Source organism: Alligator sinensis, unplaced genomic scaffold (genome assembly GCF_000455745.1).
Source record: "Alligator sinensis unplaced genomic scaffold, ASM45574v1 scaffold560_1, whole genome shotgun sequence".
Taxonomy (NCBI): domain Eukaryota; kingdom Metazoa; phylum Chordata; order Crocodylia; family Alligatoridae; genus Alligator; species Alligator sinensis.
Genome location: NW_005841837.1, coordinates 1,957,564 through 1,967,367, shown reverse-complemented (window position 1 = coordinate 1,967,367; position 9,804 = coordinate 1,957,564).

Here is a 9,804-nt window from a genome sequence, read left to right as displayed (position 1 = left end):
TCCCTATATGCCCCCTAGACTTGTTTCTCATAGAAGATTTTCAGGCAAGCCTGACGGGAGGATATAAATGAGAGAGAGATAGATGTATCAAAACCTCACATGCATTGCAAAGTTCTCATGAAAGTTGCCAGAAATGTTGTCTAGGGCTTAAAGGGAAAAAAAAAACATTTTCTTTCTAAGAATACAGTGTAATAGCTAAAGTGGATGTTAACTACAATCGCTCCAGTTCCATTACTTCCTAATAGCAAGTAAATACATTCCATATATTCAATATTAGTAGGATGGGGTGGGAGTGGAGGGATTGTCAAACAGGAAGAGCATCTGTTGAGAGCAATGAGTCACTCAAGTTCCCAAGGAGGATTGCAGGTGCTATGGCGGACAAAAATTTGTGTAGTAATGCAAAGATTTTAAACCTGAAATAAAGAGGGTTTCTGAAGCCCTTGATGTTAAAAGTGCCAGCAGCTGGTCTACACAGGTACTCCCACAGTTATTGGTTCATGTTGAGCTTCAGTGAAGGCAGATGTTCCTAAATTCCTCCCTATTGACAGCCTGCTTGTCTTCCTGTAACCATCCAGCATGGTATGTTATAGGAAACCTCTTTTACTGGCCCAACTAGTCCCTCTTCTTCCTAGCTTCCTGTGCAACAGAATGTATTGCTAAGCATCTGGCTGATAGAGTTCTGTGTACTGATCTGTATTCCCTTGCTGGGGCAGTGTGGGATAGTGAAGGAGGTTTCCCCACAATATCTGCTAATGAACCTTGTTTTGAGCACTCTGGGAGTTGGGAATATGCCCATGTGGTGGCTGTGTTAGCGGCAAAGCTTTTGTCCGGGCACAAAAAATATCATACTATATGTAACCAGCTATAGGGACTGTGTAGCCAAGTTACAAAATAACAGTTAAAAGATTTTTAGTGTGGACAGGGGTGTTGGTGCTGGGGTATTTGCCCTGTTCCCATCCCACTGTGACCACGAAGGAATCTGTTTGCTCTGTTCTAAATCCTTAACAGAGCTGCTCACTCCTGCATGAAACAGTGGTAAGTGGCACAACACAAATAACTCTCAGAGCATTCAGTTTCTCCACCAAGAGTTTGCAGTCAGGCATTGTCAGTGGCAGTCCCTCAAAATCAGGGATGATGTCCATCCGGCATGATGGGTCCTCAGGTGACTGAGGAGCCCGATTCTGGATGCACATGTTCTAAGGCAATGGAGGCATGTTGTTGCACAGAGGAGTGGGATTCACAGCCCCACGTTGGTCTTCTTCTCCTTCCTCCACCGCCGCCATTCCACCTCGGTATCGAGTCATTGGGCCTCGAAGTGGCACATGCCTTAGTGGACCAAGTGGTGCCATGCCGAATGGTCAGCAGCTTGCTCCACCCAGCCGTTGGTGTCAATGCCTCCATGCTTGAGGGCGACCGTGAGCGTGTCTTTGTACCCTTTCCTTTGGCCACCCTTTGAGTGTTGGCTAATGGAGAGCTAAGAGAAGAGAATCTGGTGAGGGAGGAGGTTCTCGGACATCCGGACGCAGTGGCCTGTCCATCAGAGTTGATTTCTCAAGAGCAAGGCTTTGATGCTGGTGGATGCAGCTTCATGGAGGATGCTTGCGCTTGTCCAGCAGTCTTCCCATTTGATCCCCAGGATTCAGCACAAGCACCACTGGTAAGTAGTCCAGGCTTCACTGCAGCAGAGGAGGGTGGTCAGCACAACAGCCTTATAAACCAGGACCTTTGTCAACTTCCAAAGATCTCTATTTTCAAAGATACGTTGTCACAGCTTGAAGAAGGTGGCACTGGCACAGTTGGTCTGGTGCTGGACTTCTTCATCAATGGTAGCCCGTTGACAGGTGGCTGCTGAGATATGGAAAGTGCTCCACATACTCCAGAGCCTCCCTGTCTCTGTAGATAGTGCAAGAGACATTCAGCTAGCGGGGGCGGCGGGGGAGGGTGGTTGGTGGAGAAACTTCATTTTGGCGATGTTCAAGGACAGGTCAAGTCTCTTATACAAAGCACTGAAGAGATCTAGGGTGGCTTCCACCTCCTGTGCAGAGTGAGCCATCACACAGCAATCATCCTCAAACTGAAGGTTGTGGATGTCCTTGGTGGTGAGTTTCATTTTTGCCTGGAAGCATGCAAGATTGAAAAGCTTCCCATCTAGTCAATACTGGATACTGACACCAGATGGTAGATCATCTCGGATGAGGTGGATGTTGACAGTCAAGTAGGTGGTGAACAGAGTGGGGGCGATCATGCAACCTTGTTTGACCCCACTTTGGATGCAGAAGGCATCAGTTTCAGATCTTCCAGTCAGGACGGTGGCAGTCGTATCATCATGCAGGAGTCTCAGCATGGAGGCAAGGCACTGGAGGATGGTCCGCAGAGTTTCATGGTTTAAGGAATTGATTGCCTTGGTCAGGTGAATGAAGGCCATGAACAGTTCTTGATTTTGCTCCCGACATTTTTCTTGGATCTGCCTGGCAACAAAAACCATGTCCGCAGTGTCCTGGGGTGGTCAGAAGCCATATTGGGTTTCCGGAAGGATCTCCTCAGCGATGGGATGAGGGCGGTTCAGGAGGATGTGGGCCAGGATCTTACCTGCAATGGACAGGAGGGAAATTCCCCTGTAGTTCCCATAGTCAGATTTGTCCCCCTTCTTGTAGATGGTCACAAAGGTTGTGTTCTTGAGATCCCCGGGGATGTCCTCTTCATCCCAAAGGTGGAGGATAAGCTAGTGGAGTAGAGATGTGAGCCACAAGCCGCCAGTATGGTAGACCTCTGTGGGTATACCATCTGGCCCGCAGGCTTTGTTGGTTTTAATCTGTTGGATGGCCTGCTTCAGCTCTTTGATGGTTGGTGGATTGCCAAAGGAATCCCCCACAGGGCATTGCGGGATGGCTCGGAGGGTCTCCTCTGATACGGTGGACTCTCGGTTAAGGAGGAGTTCGAAATGCTCCTTCCAATGCAAATGGATGGCATCATCATCCTTGAGGAGCCAGGAGCTGTTCTGTGATCGGAGGGGGTTTTGTCCAATGGAGCAGGGTCTGTTGATTGCCTTGGTAGCCTAGAAAAAGTTATGCATGTCATGCTGGTCGGCGTAGCCCTGGATCAGTGGTAAAATAGCTGTTTTAACACACTGCAGTCAGGCAGACAGGACTTAAACGCGCACACAGAAAGAACTATGCTGTTTTCAGTGGTCTATATCAAACTCACCCTTCCTTGAAGGCTGGATCCAGACCATGGGGGTCTTTGTAGGCTAGATCCAGATGTGGTGGTGGCATATAGTAGCAATATATAGGTTAATGCAGCTGTTGCTCACCCCCACTGCTGACACACATTTCAAATGGGACTCTGTGTCTGGGGAAATCAGTGGTGGGCCCTGTCCCCACTCACCTTGCCCCTGAAATTTCCAGTGCCTCTGCAAGCCTTTCAGGCCAAATGACACAGCTTTATGGGCTAAATCCAGGTTACAGGCAGAAATTGGACATCCCTTGCCTATATGCAATGTGATTTACAAGGAGTTGGGAAAAATGGTACATATTTTTTGAAAATTATTTAAATTCCTTGAGGGAAGATAACTGGGGAAAAACACAGTTTTTGGACATGCTTTATAGTTGAGGGAGAAGTTAGAAAAGCTTTTAGACATTAAATACCCAGAGATATTGAAGGGAGGGCATTTCAGACCTGAAAACTTGTCTATCATCTCTCCCAATGGTGTAGTTGGTCTAATATGAGATGCCACCAAACAGGTATTGCTTCTTGCATATTCCCTCACCATTAAAGCTATATAACAACACTACAGCACTACTGTATCAGATTTTTTTATGTTCTTTTCCAACCCGTCTCTTAGGTTTTGTCTGTTTTTTCTCCCTTTCCCCTTTTATTTTCCCTTTTTTGTCCGCTGAAGAAAGATAGAAATAAAGAAAAAGGAAGGAGAGAAAACCCCTCCTGATTTTTCCTGTTTGGGATTTTTCCTTCAAAATCAGACATTTTTGGCAAAACTTTTTAAGATTAAATTTTTAACCCCCCCCCCCCCTCTCTACTTTGGTTGCAACAGTGCAGTTTGGAATTTTTGGCATAAATAGCTGACAAGTGACACCTCTAGCAATGTTACAGGTGAAAACTGTCAATAACTCGATATTAGATTCCATATACAAAGTAAGTCACAAGTGTTTTAGCCATTGTTCTAGCCACATGAGTAAGCTGTAATTGCATAGTAAACCGCCAATGCTTCAGATTTTCTGCCATTGGAGATTTATTTGTCATGCTTACCTGAACCACGTAAACAAGTCTTTAATATTGGCTTTACAATTGTGGTTCAATCTTTGCACGTAACACTTAGAAATTAAAGTGGAAAGCAGTTAAAATATTGTGGATGTTTTAAATGAGAATTAAATGTCTTTACTGGGGACTATATTCTGTGCTGTGTGTCTGGGGCATGGTGGGACAGCAGTGAAGGTGTTTTGCTACAGACCCAAAAGAATGAGTTTCATCCTTCCTCCTGGCTTGTGCCAGAGAAAACCTCCAGGTGAGGATGAGTACCTGGGCTAGGAGGTCTAAGTGTTTGTTCACACTGGGTCAACCATAAATCTTGTGGAATATGGAGCTGAGCACAACCCTCCACTAAACTGTTCAAGGGTCAGAAGTTTGCCAGTGACATTACTTCAGTGGCAGCTTCCAGACCTGCCAGAGACTGTGGGCTTGGGAGCAGACACTAAGAATGAGTATAGAGCATGTCATGGGTGAACTTCCAGTGCTGGAACACATCAGTGGACTCAGGTGGGTGGGACAAGCTCGGGCCCATTTTCCACATAACCTGACATGGACCAAATTAGTAGATGAGCTCAAAGATGGCCAGATCGGTTGCTTTCTCCATCATTCTCTTTAGTGCTGTTGGCTTCTGAAACTGAAGGGTCTTAGCTATGTTAGCCCAATAGATCACCTAACCTTGGATGGCACTTTGTCCTGTAAAAAGCACAAAATGACAATGCTGCCATGTTGCCTGCAGTCTAGCTCAAGCTCTTTAAATGGGAGGCAGGAGAATACTGTTTAAGTCTTGATGCATTCCTCTATGCCAATGATTTTCAAACAGAGTGCCATGGCACCCTGGGTTGCCATGAGAACCTTTCTAAGGGGACCACAGGGTACCACAATATTAGCACTGTTATGTATGCAAACAGTTATACATGATTCACAAGATAAACCCACCCAACCTGGTCTATTGTGAGCTGGGTTTGAAGGCTGATTTTGAGATGCATTTACTTTAGAGACTAGAGATCTATTGGGCTAGCATGGTCATGGCACAGCAGTTTCCATAGCTTCACACAAAGGAATGATGCAGCCACCATTCAGTTCTGGTTGCCTTTGACTCCCCCATCCAAATGACTAGGTACCCATTTATAGCTAGGTCATCTGGAGCTGACTATCATCATAAGTATGGAGAAGGCTGGACCTCATACTGTTTGTGCTATAGCAAGATGCCTTAAGCTGGGCATAAATGGAGAGATATGAAGGTGTAAAAATTAAGTAAACCTTTAGTGATCAGACTAATCCATGTGTACTGGGGACACAGGAACTACCAGCCTAGGTCAGACCCTAAAGCTCACCTGGTCTAGTGTCCTGTCTCTGAACCAGGCGTCCCAGAGAATGATGATAGGGAATCTGCTCTCCTGTCTCTCTTGGCTGTATGCACTAACAAAGCAGTAAATGAATTCCAGGAAATCTCTTTCTCTGAACTATTTAAAGCTGTTTCCAAATGATTTGCTAAGTGACTCTTAAGAATAAAATTACATATTATACATTTGGACTACAGCCTTTTCTGATGTTGGCTTTGTATTACATTCTCTGGCACCCAGAATTAAAAGTCTGCTGAAGTTGCATTCCATTGCTTTCACACTGGTTAAGAAGTGAAATACAACCTGCCACAGTTTAAACTCCTGAAGATTCTGTGGCTGACCACACAGAGGGAGTGGGAGCTTTGAATTACAGCATGTTGATTGCGTATGCATTTGCTTTCCAGTTTTTTGTTTTGTTTCATTTTTTGTTCTCTCGTCCTCTTTTAACACACAGCACCTATCAGTTCTGGCCCCTGTGTTTTCTGAATGGCTCCTTTGGCAACTAATGACAGAGTTCTATTCCAGCTGCTAGGAATGTATCATTGTATAGATTTCCTCCTGGAAGCCTAACTATTTCGCCTACTGTGATGAAGTAACCCATGAGACAAAGAACAGGGCTCTTGGTAATCTGTGATCTTTCTCTTACAGAGTGCTCTAGCTGGATCAGGCCTTCTTTATAAATATGTGAACATCAACATTCACAGCAGAATTCTGAATGGAGATCACAGAACACAGCAGTTTTAACAAGCAAGATTCTAACAAGGTCTTCCAACCTGCTTGGTAAGGAAGGAGATGCTTTTTGTTGCTACCAAGAGAGGGAACTACCAGTAAATAAGAAATCTTACTGCCCTGCAATCTCAGTGGGGAGATGGATGCTGGAGACAGATTTTTTTCCCCCAAGGGAATGTGTTTTAGTGGCTGGTCAGGAAGGGCCTAGGCCCTTGCTCCTTAATTAAATGGGAAGGATAGAAATGTGGTCTCTTCCCTTTTAAAGGCACTAGGGCCTGCTAGCCATGAGACAAATAACAGGAACAGCCAGTTCCTGATCCATTATATAACCACTTGAAGGTTCCAACAGCATGGAGTACTGGAGGCCCAAAGGAATGGCAAAAGAAGATATTGGGAGAAAGCAAGCGGTCATGGGGGACTAGTTGTGGTGTGGGCAAAACTAGAATGATCAATTCTTGACAGGTAAAATCTGGCCTACCACAGACCCCCTGAGCCAGACATGGCCTAGCTAGAACCAAAGGAAAGTAGTGCAGCCAGCTTATGCAGCACCATAGGTGAACCAGTTACCTCCTGAACTGGAAGCTGTGTAGCTGTGGTCCCACAGGGCTATGCATGGGATACTTAAACTCAGCCTTTTGGCAGATGCTGCTTGGCAGTACCTGGCATCTCAGGAACATTCTTTGGGTTGGATTGGAAGGATTAGTTGATTCAGGACAAATACTCCAAATTTAGGGACAAAGTTGTATTTTAGGGACTCCTTAGAGACACTGAGACTCTGCCCCAAACTGTAGGATTGTCCTGAAAAAATTGTTACAGCAGCATCTTTAGGGAAAACATGTAATATTGTTTTGGTCAGGGCCTACAATGAACTGCTTTGTGGGGGAGGGGGAGGCAAGGATCCTTTCTGTACCAGAGAAAACCCTGGGAATAGGAACAACATATTCTGCCTCTTGCTTCATAGGGGAGAGGATGGCAGGAGGGAACTTCTAGTCCTGCTCAGCAGAAACTGCTTTAAGTATGAAGTTACCCTGAATTAGCACAGAAGAAGAATGTTCATAAACTATCCAACACACCTCTTGAAGGAGGCCTACATGGCATCTGAATGAAGAAGAATAAGGGTTGGGTTTGAGAGGTTAGTAAGAGTCTATGTTTTGGTCAAGGATTAAGTAAACTCTCAACCACAAAGCAGCAGAATGAGATCTCCAAGTGTCTTGGCCTCCTTGCCATTGAATTAAAGTACTGTTCTGTCTAGAACCATGTGGAAGCTGATGTGGAGCAGCTTTTCCACAATAAAAGAAATCATGCAAGAAATTGAATTGCCAGCAAGCCAAGGCAGAGGTCCAAAGGAGGACCCATGATATGAAGAACAGATGATGGGAAGACAAGGTGAAGGAGATTCAGCCTCTCACTGACCTCCATGATATGCAGTTTCTTTAGTTCCACCAAAGCCATCTACAGTCTGAGCACTCAGGGACCAGCCCCCCTGGGACCTAAGGATGGAGGAGACCTGATCAAGGAAAGGGGAACCATCAATGCCCATTGGAAGAAGCATTTTGAAGATCTCAATTAAGACTCTATTGTTGGCAAGGGTGTGCGATGAAACTGAGAACAACACCCAGTCAGAGACAATCTAGAAATCCCTCCAATCCTTGACAAGGTAAGGAAAGCCATCAAGCGGATGAAGAATAACAAGGCATCTGGAGGTGATGGAATCCCTGCAAAATTCTTCAAGCAGGAGGAGAGGACCTCATATCACAGCTCCATGCCCTCATCTTAAGGATCTGGTGTGATGAAAAAATCCCAAATGACCTCAGTGATGCCATGATCATGACAATCTTCAAGAAAGGAGATGTGTGCAATGGTAGAAATTACAGAGGGATTGCCTATCTGTCTGCCACAGAAAATCATTTTGAGAACCCTCCTGGACCATCTCCTTCCACATGCTGAAGAGCTCCTCCTGGAATCTCAGTGTGGGTTTAGGGCAGGAGCAATTATTTGGTCCTGTGGGCCACATAGGCAGTTCTGCACAGCTGCTGCAAGCCAGTCAGCACATTTGCCCCCACCACAACTGCAACAGCCCAGAGCCTATGCACCCTGCAGCTCTTTCTTGCCACCATCAACAGTGCACAGCCCCAACCCCAACCTGCACCCGCTTCAGACTCACCCCAGCTAGAGTGGGCCAGCTGGAACTTGTGTGCAGTTCCAACCCCGGCCTGCCTCGTGCCCACTCCAGACTGCCCACCCACATTGAGCACCAGTAGTAGCCAGGCAGAAGCTGCTGCTCAGCACAGACACCCAGAGCCCATACCCAGGCTGCCCTGCAGCTCCTCTTTGCTGCTGTCACTGCTGCTTCCAGGCTGCCCAGCAGGGCAGCAGTGCCAGTGCAGGGGAGGTTCAGGGCAGCCCAGGCATGGGATCCAGGTGGTCGCAGCAAGAAGGACCCAGCATCAGTGAAGGGGAGGGTCTGTTTTTCCCCCACACTGAGCAGCAGCTTCTGCCTGGCCACTGCCGCTGCTCAGTGTAGGCAGGCAGTTCTGGAGCTGGCAGGGGTCAGGGATGTGCGCACGAGATCCAACTGGTCTGGAACTGGTCTGCTCTGCTGGGCCAAGTCTGGAGCAGGCTCAGGGCAGGCTGGAGTCTGGGCTGAGTGCGCAGGTCCCCACCAGTACTATGCAGCTAGGGCCAGCAATGGAAGGATGGGGTGCCTAGACAGTTGTGGAGCCACCTCCACCCTGCTGCGTGCCCAGAGTGTGGCTGGACATGCCACAGGCCACACAGCGCCTGGGCCAGGTGGGACTGAGGGACCTGCCGTGGGCCAGAGAAAGTCCTGCAGGCTGAATCTGGCCTACCCCTGGTTTAGGGCATCAAGAGGCACAACCAAGATGATCTGCACTGCTTGCCAGCTGCAGGAAAAATGCTGGGAACAACATAAACCTCTCTATATCGCCTTGTTTGACCCCATGAAAGTCTTCAATTCTGTCAACTGAGAAGCACTGTGGAGGATCCTTCTGAGGTATGGATGCCCACCAAAATTCATCACCATTATTTGCCTGCTCCATGATGGTATATGAGCAGTGGTTCTCAGTAATAGATCGATCACAGATCCCTTTGAGGTTAAGCAAGACTGCATCATCATTCCAACACTCTTCTTGATATTCCTTACCATGATGCTACATCTGACCATCAACGAGCTTCCTGTAAAAGTGGAACTAAACTACTGAATAGATGGTAAGCTGTTTAATCTCTGCTGACTCTGAGCCAAAACCAAGACTACCCCAACCTCAATCATCAAGCTCCAGTATGCTGATGCTGCAGTGTGTGATCACTTGGAAGCAGACCTTCAGGTAATCATTGATGTCTTTACAGAGGCATACAAAAAAAAATAGGACTTAACATTTAGAAGACTGAGGTCCTCCATCAACAAGCTCTTAATAAGTGGTCCCCAGCTCCAGTAATTCAGATTCATGGT